The following is a 12,103-nucleotide window of genomic DNA, read 5'->3' as shown; positions in this document are numbered from 1 at the left end:
TTATGCCCATTCAAGCCATTTTCTTTTAGAAGACACAGCTTCTTATAGCCCTTTGGGGCCTGCTTAAATTCTGACATTGCTCTATTGGAAAATGAACTGAAGTTATCAACCTACATTTCACTACACAGATCACTAGTAACTACAGCTGAATTATAATCTCATATGATAACTATCCCATGAGACAAAAGCTTTCTCACCATTATGCACTCGAAGTAATCGGGTTTCTCTGCCAAGACTCTTCTATTTTCATGAGCAATTTAAAAATCACTTACAACTCAGAAAATAGGTCACCGCTTATTTCATTTTTTAAGATAGTTACAAGCAGTGTCTACCCCATGTCCAAAACCACCTCTTATTTTCATGGGACTCAGATTGCCAATGGCTCTCTGAAACAGAAAGTTCATTCAAAAAGAAATGGAATGAGAGGGTGGCTAATATAAAGAACTAGGTTTTCTTTAAAAATGAAAAACAAAACCTGAGAAGAGCACTTAGAAGCTAAATACTATTAGAATGAGAGATAAGACTCCTGGAAAAAGAATAAAAACAGAATAGAGCTGAGAACCAGAAAGGAAAGCAATGAATTAAGAAAAATTAATGGTATTTGCATGTAGAGTACATGCAAGAAGAGAAAGAAATAAAATAAATGGACTTGGAATTCCACCTACAACCCAGACATTTTTCCTGTAGGCATTCAGAATGTATTAAACAAAAGTAAAACTCTGCCAACAATAATGGCTGTGTTTCCATAGTCCTTTGATGGACCAGAGCTTGTTTTAGGGAATAAGGAACCAACTAAGGTTTTTGTGCACATGGTGACGTGGTCTATTTGTGCTTTAGAAGGGCCCCTTCTGGCAGCATTATAGAAAAATTATTGGAAGGGAAAGATCAGAATAAAGAGTTGGAAGATACTGCAATAGTCTAGAAATGAGAGAAGAGTCTAGAACCCAAAAGTGACATTGAATTACAAGGAGATAACGAATAGAAAAGACATCAGGAGATAAATTCAATTGAACTCAGTAACTCCTGGGCTAAGGAAAGTAAAAAGGAATAAGGTGAAGCTAGGAGGAGAGTTCATTATTTTACAGTGCCTTGGATAGATGGTGGGATGGGTGTTGACTACATTAACCAGAAAATGGAAGAAAAGAGAAGGAGATAATGCCTTGAGAAGATGAGCACACTCGATGGAGCTGACCTGCACTCAGTTGCAAATCACATCATCCACATGAAGGCAACAGTTGAAATAAAAGGAGTGTCCATAATATATTAGAAAGAGTAACACTTTAAAAAAATTGTGGAAACACATTTATACTAATTGACGGATTGCTGTTACAATAATTCAACTGATTTCCATTATTCATTAAGTATATAATTAACTTCAGAGGCATTAAGATATAATGGATAGGTGTGTCCTGTTTTACCAGCTTAGAGCACAGGAAACTTCTAACATTCAGAATGTTATGACTGAGCACCTTCCCATCCTCCTTATGACAAGAATGTCTATTTTCCCTCCTCACTACTGAGTTCTAGGGATCTGTCCTTCTTGCTAACCTTCACTGAGAGAAAAATGAAACCACCTCATTAATCTACCCGAGGCCCCCTTCTCTGCCACACCACACTACTCTAGAAGGCATTAACAGTTATGCACCCTGGGCAGGCCTCCACTATGGAGAGAGAAGGCCCTCAGAGCCCTGCCTATCTGAAACGAACTAAGTTGAAGCTTCAGGGCCCCTCAACTGCAAGGGCCCCTTCATGTCCCTGGAATGGGCCCTAGCAACTTTATATTCTGAATTTTGTATTCTTTTATTTTTAAAGAAGGAACCTAATATGTTATAAATTCAGGTCCAACAACACCTGAATTGGCCCTTTCCCACACTCTCACTGCTGCTCTGAGAGCAGCTCCTCCACCCTGGGGAAGGAAGAAGCAGTCTCCTGCCTCTCTGTCCAGTTTATAATTGTGCCATAAGATGGTAGACCTGGGCTTCTCAGGTACAACTCTTCAGTGACAGTGGTGGAGTTTAATCATGGACAAATGCAGGAAGCATGCACGGCCCTCACCTAAGATGCTTAGATTACTGCACATGAGCTGTGATCTGATGCAGTGTTTCCCACATCACCCCAGGCTCTGGTATGAGTGCCAGGCACCAGTTCCAGCTTTTTCTCTTCCAGAAGGGTTCCCCTAAGTGTCTTCTGTGGTTCTTACTGCCAACTGGTCTTAAACTAGGACACCTCAGCAACCAGACATTGTAGTGACATTGAAACTCAAAGCTTCAGGGTCCCCTTCCCATTTCTCCCCAAAGTCTCCTTGGCCTTTATGCAAATTTGAACAACTTATTCATCAACAGAAACCTTCAAGAGTAATATTTTTAAGGCAGAAAGCCAGGCACCACCTGCCTTCAGAGCTAAAGTTCCATGCCTTATAAGCCTAAGAGGGAAAATGATACTTTAACACCTTTCCTTCACAAAAAAATGATGCCCATTTCATTCATATAATTGAAATGAGCCATTAAATTTTTTTCCAGAACAAAAAAAGGCAGCTTCCATAATATATTTTTCTAGATAGAGGTACATATGTTTTGCAACCTTTAAATAGCTCATCTCATTCTCTTCATTTTCTCTCTCTCTCTCTCTCACCACACCGTGCACCATTAAAATTCTGCTTCATTGTATTTCCCTCAAAATAAGTACATGGGAATAAAATATTTATTTAGAAACGTACCTGATACAAACTGGGGTTATCCACTACCCAGGGCAAGCCTTTATGGTTCTGGGACTTATAAGATCCCTTTGAGCTCCTAAAATATTGCTTGATTTTATCAAATACACAGTGGAAATCTCTAGTTGTGAATATACTGAACGTAGCCCTTTCAATGCTTCTGTAAACCTAATGGAACCTAAACTGAAAGCTACCACCTTGATTTAAACCTTTGGAGGAATGTCAATAATTAAGGAGGCATATTCAGGATTTAACTTTATTTCAGAAGGATAAATGTCTCACATGTTAACTTGTCTTCTAATTCAATTAACTTAAATGATGTAAGAGTTCATGTTTCACTGAAATACGATTTTTTCTACTATTTTGATTTTTCTGGAAAAAATTCAAAATATTACAATATTCTGCTTTTTAGAAAATGAATCCAGCAGCAATTTTATCTTTTATTTTTCTACCTTTAAAAAGCCAAGTTGGAGTTTATTTTATGCATTATTTTTAAAACTTGGGGATAAGTAAACTTTTAAATAAGATATCAAAAAGACAAAAGACAGCAAAAATCTCTAAGAATGTTTTAAAAATGAGAAGTGAGGGGGAGACTAACTCTACAAACTATTAAAACATGTTGTAACGTTAAATCAGGAGCAGTGTGAAGAGGCGAGAACGACCCCAGGACCGACCAAAGCCCGCGCTGGGCAACTACTTTCTGCCGCCATCACCGCCACCATGCCCAAGAGAAAGGCTGAAGGGGATGCTAAACGAGATAAAACCAAGGTAAGGGACGAACTACAGAGAAGATCCGCGAGGTTGTCTGCTAAACCTCCTCCTCCAAAGCCACAGCCCAAGACTAAAAAGGCCCCTGCAAAGAGGGGAGAGAAGGTACCAAAAGGGAAAAAGGGGAAAGCTGATGCTGGCAAGGAGGGGAATAACCCTACAGAAAATGGAGATGCCAAACAGACCAGGCACAGAAAGCTGAAGGTGCTAGAGATGCCAGGGGAAGTGTGTGCATTTTTGATAACTGGGTACGTCTGGTGGCTGTACAGTTTGAAATACTATTTTCATCAAGTTTTATAAAAATGCAGAATTTTGTTTTACTTTTTTTTTAAGCTATGTTGTTAGCACACAGAACACTTCATTGTTGTTTTAGGGGGAAGGGGCGTATGTCACTAATAGTGTCTCTGAAGCTGAATTGATACGGGGAAAACCTTTCTCTTCTAGTTTTAAGAGACTTCCTCTTGGCTACCAGGAGAAGGGATTCCCTGACTTTGACACACATGGCCACCTTGGAACAAAAACCTTGTGGTGTGGGAAAACAAATTCGTTTTTACGTCCTCTTCTCCTTTTCCACCTTTCAGCATAGACTTAACTCCCTTAAACCCAGACATCTGTTGGGACCTGACCCCCAGTAGTTGGTTACCAGTGTGTCAGGCAATCTGGACTGTCCAGTGATGCCACTGAAATGGCACCCCTCAAAAGATCAGTTGTTCTGTTTCTAGATTGCGGATCTTCAGATAAATTCTGCCATTTTCATTTCACTTCCTGAAAGTCAGGGTTGGCTTGTGAAAAGTTATTAAACAACATGCTAAATGTGAAATGTCAACCCTCGCTCTAAACTTTCCCTGTTAGAGCATCAGATGAAGGCTTCTTTGGATTTTATGGTGGCTTTCTGATTTTTGGTAGTCCATTGAAGAAGGGAGTTTGAAAGTTGTTGTATACTGTTAGAGATTGCCTACCCATGTTCTGCCTGAAATACCATGATTGTTCATGGAAAGTATCTTTAATAAAGCTGGATACAATTTGGCTTGAAAAAAAAAAAAGTTAAATCAGTTTGACAGTAACAAAAGCATATCATTAATTAAATACACATTGGCTATTATTTTCAGTGATAATGTTATTAAAAAGACTTCTTATATTCATCCCCATCGCCCAAAGCAGCAGTCAGTCACCTAAGGTATCTATCTGAGTCGCCCTTGTCAGAATTCTCAGTTTACCAGATTGCATGTTTGCTTTCACCCAGGAATAAATGCTTGAGTGGCCGCGTCTGACTCAGCTCTGGTGATGTGTCTACAGGAGGCTCCCTTGCTGGGATCCCCTTGAACTCCTAAAATATTGTATGATTTTATCAAATACACGGTGGAAATCTCTAGTTGTGAATATATTGAACATAGCCTTTTTGATGCTTCTGTGAACCCAATGGAACCTCAAGTGAAAGCTACCACCTTGATTTAAGCCTCTGTTGTAAAATTCTTTTGCAATTCTCCTGAGGAAATTCACTTTTGGAGGAACTGCTTTTGCTTCTGTATGAGTCCCTCAGCACTGTCATCTCATCGGTGATCTGTATGCCTCTGCTTTCTGTTTTCCAGAAACCCTCGCTGTCGTGGACTGCAGGTGGGGTCCTCCTTGATTTCCAGAGTTGGTATGTGTTTTATTTTTAAAGTTTATACTGTCATTTCATGGGATCTGGGAAGAAGGAGAGCGCTCTAAAATGTGGATATAGTCCACTTTGTTGAAGAACTCTTTTTTTTTTTTATACTTTAAGTTCTAGGGTACATGTGCACAACGTGCAGGTTTGTTACATAGGTATACATGTGCCATGTTGGTTTGCTGCACCCATCAACTTGTCATTTACATTAGGTATTTCTCCTAATGCTATCCCTCCCCCAGCTCCCTGCACCCTGACAGGCCCCGGTGTGCGACATTCCCTGCCCTATGTTCAAGTGTTCTCAGTGTTCAATTCCCACCTATGAGTGAGAACACGCGGTGTTTGGTTTTCTCTCCCTGTGATAGTTTGCTGAGAATGATGCTTTACAGCTTCATCTATGTCCCTGCAAATGACATGAACTCATCCTTTTTTATGGCTTCATAGGTTTCCATGTTGTATATGTGCCTGATTTTCTTAATGCAGTCTATCATTAATGGACATTTGGGTTGGTTCCAAGTCTTTGCTATTGTGAATAGTATCACAATAAATATACGTGTGCATGTGTCTTTATAGTAGCATGATTTATAATCCTTTGGATAAATACCCAGTAATGGGATCGCTGGGTCAAATGGTATTTCTAGTTCTAGATCCTTGAGGAATTGCCACACTGTTTTCCACAATGGTTGAACTAATTTACACTCCCACCAACAGTGTAACAGCATTTCTATTTCTCCACATCCTCTCCAGCATCTGTCATTTCCTGACATTTTATTGATCACCATCCTAACTGGCGTGAGATGGTATCTCATTGTGGTTTTGATTTGCACTTCTCTGATGACCAGTGATGAGGAGCGTTTTTTCATGTGCCTGTTGGCTGCATAAATGTCTTCTTTTGAGAAGTGTCTGTTCATATCCTTCGCCCGCTTTTTGATGGGGTTGTTTTTTTCATGTAAATTTGTTAAAGTTCTTTGTAGATTCTGGATATTAGCCCTTTGTCAGATGAGTAGATTGCAAAAATTTTCTCCCATTCCATAGGTTGCCTGTTCACTCTGCTGATAGTTTCTTTTGGTGTGCAGAAGGTCTTTAGTTTAATTAGATCCCATTTGTTAATTTTGGCTTGTGTTGCCATTGCTTTTGGTGTTTTAGTCATGAAGTCTTTGGCCATGCCTATGTCCTGAATGGTATTACCTAGGTTTTCTTCTAGGGTTTTTATGGTTTTAGGTCTAACATTTAAGTTTTTAATCCATCTTGAATTAATTTTTGTATAAGGTGTAAGGAAAGGATCCAGTTTCAGCTTTCTGCATATGGCTAGCCAGTTTTCCCAGCAGCATTTATTAAATAGGGACTCCTTTCCCCATTTCTTGTTTTTGTCAGGTTTGTCAAATATCAGATGGTTATAGATGTGTGGTGTTATTTCTGAGGCCTCTGTTCTGTTTCATTGGTCTATATATCTGTTTTGGTACCAGTACCATGCTGTTTTGGTTACTGTAGCCTTGAGGTACAATTTGAAGTCAGGTAGCGTGATGCCTCCAGCTTTGTTCTTTTTGCTTAGGATTGTCTTGGCTATGGGGGGTATTTTTTGTTAATGGAACTTCATAAAGCTCCATATGAACTTAAAATAGTTTTTTCCAATTCTGTGAAGAAAGTCATTGGTAGCTTGATGGGGATGGCATTGAATCTATAAATTACCTTGGGCAGTATGGCCATTTTTATGATATTGATTCTTCCTATCCATGAGCATGGAATGTTCTTCCATTTGTTTGTATACTCCTTTATTTCATTGAGCAGTGGTTTGTAGTTCTCCTTAAAGAGCTCCTTCACATCCCTTGTAAGTTGGATTCCTAGGTATTTTATTCTCTTTGTAGCAATTGCAAATGGGAGTTCACTCATGATTTGGCTCTCTGTTTGTCTGTTATTGGTGTATAAGAATGCTTGTGATTTTTGCACATTGATTTTATATCCTGAGACTTTGCTGAAGTTGCTTATCAGCTTAAGGAGATTTTGGCTGAGATGATGTGGTTTTCTAAATACACAATGATGTCATCTGCAAACAGAGACAATATGACTTCCTTTTTTCCTAATTGAATACTCTTTATTTCTTTCTCTTGCCCAATTGCCCTGGCCAGAACTTCCAACAGTATGTTGAATAGGAGTAGTGAGAGAGGGCATCCCTGTCTTGTGCCAGTTTGCAAAGGTAATGCTTCCAGTTTTTGCCCATTCAGTATGATATTGGCTGTGGGTTTGTCATAAATAGCTCTTATTATTTTGAGATAAGTTCCGTTAATACCTAGTTTACTGAGACGTTTTAACATGAAGCGCTGTTGAATTTTGTCAAAGGCCTTTTCTGCATCTATTGAGATAATCATGTGGTTTTTGTCCTTCGTTCTGTTTATGTAATGGATTATGTTTACTGACTTGTGTATGTTGAACCAGCCTTGCATCCCAGGGGTGAAGCTGACTTGATCATGATGGATAAGCTTTTTGATGTGCTGCTGGATTCAGTTTGCCAGTATTTTATTGAGGATTTTCACATCAATGTTCATCAGGGATATTGGTCTAAAATTCTCTTTTTTTGTTGTGTCTCTGCCAGGCTTTGGTATCAGGATGATGCTAGCCTTATAAAATGAGTTAGGGAGGATTCCCTCTTTTTCTATTGATTGGAATAGTTTTGGAAGGAATGGTACCAGCTCCTCTTTGTACCTCTGGTAGAATATGGCTATGAATCCATCTGGTCCTGGATTTTTTTGGTTGGTAGGATATTAATTATTGCTTCAATTTCAGAACCTGTTATTGGTCTATTCAGAGATTCAACTTCTTCCTGGTTTAGTCTTGGGAGGGTGTAAGTGTCGAGCAATTTATCCATTTCTTCTAGATTTTCTAGTTTATTTGCATAGAGGTGTTTATAGTATTCTCTCATGGTAGTTTGTATTTTGTGGGATCAGTGGTGATACCCCCTTTATCATTTTTTATTGCATCTATTTGATTCTTCTCTCTTTTCTTCTTTATTAGTCTTGCTAGCGGTCTATCAATTTTGTTGATCTTTCCAAAAAACCAGCTCCTGGATTCATTGATTTTTTGAAGGGTTTTTTGTGTCTCTCTCTCTTTCGGTTCTGCTCTGATCTTAGTTATTTCTTGCCTTCTGTTATCTTTTGAATTTGTTTGCTCTTGTTTCTCTAGTTCTTTTAATTGTAATGTTAGGGTGTTGATTTTAGATCTTTCCTGCTTTCTCTTGTGGGCATTTAGTGCCATAAATTTCCCTCTACACACTGCTTTAAATGTGTCCCAAAGATTCTGGTATGTTGTGTCTTTGTTCTCATTGGTTTCAAAGAACTTTATTTCTGCCTTCATTTCGTTATGTACCCAGTAGTCATTCAGGAGAAGGTTGTTCAGTTTCCACATAGTTGAGCAGTTTTGAGCAAGTTTCTTAATCCTGAGTTCTAATTTGATTGTACTGTGGTCTGAGAGACAGTTTGTTGTGATTTCTGTTCTTTTACATTTGCTGAGGAGTGTTTTACTTCCAATTATGTGGTCAATTTTAGAATAAGTGTGTGTGATGTGGTGCTGAGAAGAATGTATATTCTGTTGAGTTGGGGTGGAAAGTTCTGTAGATGTCTATTAGGTCCACTTGGTGCAGAGTGGAGTTCAAGTCCTGGATATCCATGTTAACCTTCTGTCTTGTTGATCTGTCTAATATTTACAGTGGGGAATTAAAATCTCCCATTATTATTGTGTGGGAGTCTAAGTCTCTTTGTAGGTCTTTAAGGACTTGTTTTATGAACTTGAGTGCTCCTGTATTGGGTGCATATATATTTAGGATAGGTAGCTCTTCTTGTTGAATTGATCCCTTTACCATTATATAACGGCCTTCTTTGTCCCTTTCGATCTTTGTTGGTTTAAAGTCTGTTTTATCAGAGACTAGAATTGCAACCCCTGCTTTTTTTTTGTTTTCCGTTTGCTTGGTAGATCTTCCTCCATCCCTTTGTCTTGAGCCTATGTGTGTCTCTTCACATGAGATGGGTCTCCTGAATACAGCACACTGATGGGCCTTGACTCTTTATCCAATTTGCCAGTCTGTGTCTTTTAATTGGGGTATTTAGCCCATTTACATTTAAGGTTAATATTGTTATGTGTGAATTTGATCCTGTCATTATAATGTTAGCTGGTTATTTTGCCCGTTAATTGATACGGTTTCTTCCTAGCATCGATGGTCTTTATAATTTGGCATGTTTTTGCAGTGGCTAGTAACAGTTGTTCTTTTCCATGTTTAGTGCTTCCCTCAGGAGCTCTTGTAAGGCAGGTGCAGTGGTGACAAACTCCCTCAGCATTTGCTTGTCTGTAAAGGATTTTATTTCTCCTTCACTTATGAAGCTTAATTTGGCTGGATATGAAATTCTAGATTGAAAATTATTTTGTTTAAGAATGTTGAATATTGGCCCCCACTGTCTTCTGGCTTGTAGAGTTTCTGCCGAGAGATCCACTGTTAGTCTGATGGGCTTCCCTTTGTGGGTAACCCGACCTTTCTCTCTGGCTGCCCTTAACATTTTTTCCTTCATTTCAACTTTGGTGAATCTGATAATTATGTGTCTTAGGGTTGCTCTTCTCAAGGAGTACCTTTGTGGTGTTCTCTGTATTTCCTGAATTTGAATGTTGGCCTGCCTTGCTAGATTGGGGAAGTTCTCCTGGATAATATCCTGCAGAGTGTTTTCCAAGTTGGTTCCATTCTCCCCGTCACATTCAGGTACACCAATCAAACATAGATTTGGTCTTTTCACATAGTACCATATTTCTTGGAGGCTTTGTTTGTTTCTTTTTACTCTTTTTTCTCTAATCTTGTCTTCTCACTTTATTTCATTAATTTGATCCTCAATCACTGATATCCTTTCTTCCATTTGATCAAATCAGCTATTGAAGCTTGTGCATGCAGCACAAAGTTCTCTTGCCATGGTTTTCAGCTCCATCAGGTAATTTAAGGTCTTCTCTACACTGTTTATTCCAGTTAGCCATTTGTCTAACCTTTTTTCAAGGTTTTTAGCTTCCTTGCGATGGGTTAGAACATGGTCCTGTAGCTTGGAGTAGTTTGTTATTACTGATCTTCTGAAGCCTACTTCTGTCAGCTCATCAAAGTCATTTTCCATCCAGCTTTGTTCTGTTGCTGGCAAGGAGCTGCGATCCTTTGGAGGAGAAGAGGCACTCTGGTTTTTAGAATTTTCAGCTTTTCTGCTCTGGTTTCTCCCCATCTTTATGGTTTTTATCTACCTTTGGTCTTTGATGTTGGTGATCTACAGATGGTGTTTTGGTGTGGATGTCCTTTTTGTTGATGTTGATGCTACTCCTTTCTGTTTGTTAGTTTTCCCTCTAACAGTCAGGACCCTTAGTTGCAGGTCTGTTGGAATTTGCTGGAGGTCTACTCCAGACCCTGTTTGCTTGGGTATCACCAGAGGAGGCTGCAGAACAGCAAATATTGCAGTACAGCAAATATTGCTACCTGATCCTTCCTTTGGAAGCTTCATCCCAGAGGGGCACCCACCTGTATGAGGTGTCTGTCGGCCCCTACCGGGAGGTGTCTCCCAGTTAGGCTACACAGGGGTCAGGGACCCATGTGAGGTAGTCTGTCCATTCTCAGAGCTCAAACATCATACTGGGAGAACCACTGCTCTCTTCAGAGCTGTCGGACAGGGATGTTTAAGTCTGCAGAAGTTTCTGCTGTCTTTTGCTCAGCTATACCCTGCCCACAGAGGTGGAGTCTATAGAGGCAGTAGGCCTTGCTGAGCTGCAGTGGGCTTCACCCAGTTCGAGCTTCCTGGCAGCTTTGTTTACCTACTCAAGCCTCAGCAATGGTGGACGCCCCTCCCCCTGAAGAACTCTTTTATGTTATATAATCAAATCAATAATCTCCCAAAATGAGTTTTTTCTTTGATACTTACTTCTATGTTTCTTTGGATAATATTTGGCATTTTATAACTAATTCTTTAATTAGCTTGATTTTTTCTCCAAAAATGTAACCTATTATCCTAGTAACATTTATAAAATTATTAATTATTTTCTCTTTTTCCCTTTAAGAAAACTCATATGTCCATATTTATATAAAAACATGTCTAAAATATAATGATTGAAAAAAAGAAGTTGCAGATAAATTAGTTTATGTTTGAAAAAAGGAGAAAATTTTATATATAGTTCACTATATATTATGCATTATATATACTTGTGTATAAATAGAAACATTATGGTAGACTGGGAATCAAAATGTTAATTTCTTTTGGAGAGTAGAAATGGGAGAAAGTCAGAGGTGAGGGAATCGTAATTTCAAGAGCAGAGATAGTGTGGACTAAGAGAAACAGCAGCCAACAGCTGGTTGGCAGAAAAAAAGGCTAGGACCAGCTGACTCTAGCATTTGCTGAAAAATAAAATCACTAGTGCACATGTTCACAAATTGAACATTTAAAAAAATAGCTAACATGTATTGAAATCTTACTATATGCCAGGTACTCTTCTCATAGCTTTAGATGTACTGATTCATTTACTCCTCATAACAAACTTATGCAGGTAAGTACTACTCATCACAATTGTAAAGACAGGGAAACTGGAGCACAAAGTGGTTAGGTAAATTTTCCTGTATATGCTGTGTATGGCACAGCCAAGACTTGACTCCAGTTGATGTGGTATTAGAGCCCCCCTTAATTGCTATGTTCCATTGCACAGCTTTAATCATCACCTCCTGAGACTGAAGCTTTTCTCACACCCTGCTTACAGTCACCGGTGCTCCTAAAAGCAGAACCTATATTCCAACCATACAAATGAAAAGCTTCACTTTGAAGAAATGAAATATACTCTAAAGGTAAATACTATGTTATTTAAACATTCATCTGAAAGCATAGTCTGGAAATGAAAGAGTTAACAAATATTTGAGAAAAACCTAGAGCAAAGAAAACATACATTCCAAGAAAGAGATTTAACTCCCAAGAAAACAGAGTTAA

The 12,103-nt window shown here is 38.8% G+C and overlaps 2 pseudogenes; one reads left to right on the top strand and one right to left on the bottom strand.

Annotated features, from left to right (window-relative positions):
- LOC134739734 (ADP/ATP translocase 2-like) overlaps positions 1–12,103 on the bottom strand; it is a 163,927-nt pseudogene that overhangs the window by 31,800 nt on the left and 120,024 nt on the right.
- LOC129039071 (non-histone chromosomal protein HMG-17-like) lies at positions 3,434–4,116 on the top strand (annotated as a pseudogene).

This window comes from Pongo pygmaeus, chromosome 5, assembly GCF_028885625.2.
Source record: "Pongo pygmaeus isolate AG05252 chromosome 5, NHGRI_mPonPyg2-v2.0_pri, whole genome shotgun sequence".
In the NCBI taxonomy this organism is placed as follows: Eukaryota; Metazoa; Chordata; class Mammalia; order Primates; family Hominidae; genus Pongo; species Pongo pygmaeus.
This window is presented reverse-complemented; position numbering and strand designations above follow the sequence as displayed.